Below are 1685 nucleotides of genomic sequence, written 5' to 3' on the forward strand. Positions count from 1 at the left end.
CTCTTGAAGGTTATAATAAGCACCCTCTTCCTCTCTTCCCCCCCTTTCCTACTTTTTGAAAGTAAAAAATATTAATAACGAATTCACCCCCTCGCTTTTGGTTTTTCCCTTCTCCCTCCCCTTCTGCTTTCTTCCCCCCCCCCTTTAGCTACTTTTCACCAAACAGTTGGGTGCCACCAAAAGATTTCTTTTGTAACTTTATTTTCACAAGGGAGCGAAAACAAAAACAAAAACAAAAACTTCCTCCAATCGTTCTACTTGTTTCGCTTCTGTTGATTACGAAAGGAGTACACAGCTGCAGATAAAAGTGATGAATATAGAAATAATAGTAATAGTAATAGTTCCTGTTATTTGATGACGAACCTTACCTTCTTTCTTGCAGTGCCAGTAATGATTTGTGACTATGTTGAGATGATGACAGAAGTAATGTGCACGTCTCACAGTGTTTCGTTGTGTGTCTTCCTGCTGTTTTTCCCCTTCTCCTACTTTGTTTTGTTTTGTTTAAATGATTCCCTCTTGAGGTCTAATATAACTCAACTACTTTCTTGTGCCGTTTCCTCGAGGTTCCGCTCTAACAGCGGAAAACGCTTCGAAAAGTTCTCCCTTTTATTTTTAATTTAACAAAAAGAAAAAAGATGAAAAAGAAACAAAGGGAAGACTGCGTACGCGTTTCCCTAAATGAGTTGCGATGCTAAGCTAAAGAATTGGATAGCAAGTGATAAAATGAAAGGGAAGAAAGGGGTAATATGAAGAAGTAAAATAAAATGAAGGAAAGCCAGGTGAGGGATTAGAATGCGAGGCGATCAAAGGAAACACGAAAAACAGTCACATAGAGAAGTGAAATGAAGCAAAAAGATACTGAAAAGGGCGATGCCCAAATCACCAAAAAAGAAAACGAAGGAAAACAAACAAAAGGCGTCGAAGTGAGGAAGCATACAAAACGTAGAAAAGATATTAGCAATAATTGAAAAAGAAGAAAGGAGAGTTAGAGCAACAACAAAATGAAATCTTTCAGTACATTACCTACAAAGAAAATCGGAAAATAAAAAAGAGACTAATAAGGGGAGTGGACAAACGAACAACAGCAAAAAGAAGCAAACATAACGTGTCCACCGGCAAGTAGCCCTTATTAAAGCGTACATCAGTGTGAGTTGAAAAACGACATACAACAGCAAATATGCCCGTACCGCACATGTCATCCGTACGACCGGGAGGTAGTTAAAACAATAAATCCCAACATTTCATTTTCTTCTTTGCTAGCGGGGGTAGGGAAGGTGTTAAATCTGAAGGAAAAAAGCATGAAACATGAGAAAACAGTTAAAAAGGGGTTATTGCTTTTTTTTTTTTCGGCTGCGTATGGGTTCAATGTACTTCATTTCTCGCTTTGCAAAGCTCAATAAAACATTACGGTTATCGAACACAAACGCGGTCCCGAAACCCCTCCACTCCAACGCCCCTTTCAGATGCCACAAAATGTGTGTTTCTGTGGGGAAATTAAATTTTAAAAACATTTAACAACAAATTTAAGGAGACACTTAAAAATAGGAAAAGAAAGAACTGGAAGAAGATTCCTTTGCTGAGCATTCACATAACATCCATTTTATCTCCCTCCCCCCTCATTGTTTTCGGATCCTTATGTTTGTCAACCGTTCGGGTGACTATGCACTCTCTTCACGTGTTTTTTT

The sequence above is a fragment of the Trypanosoma equiperdum genome (assembly GCF_001457755.1).
Source record: "Trypanosoma equiperdum strain OVI genome assembly, contig: ctg_880, whole genome shotgun sequence".
Lineage (NCBI taxonomy): Eukaryota > Euglenozoa > Kinetoplastea > Trypanosomatida > Trypanosomatidae > Trypanosoma > Trypanosoma equiperdum.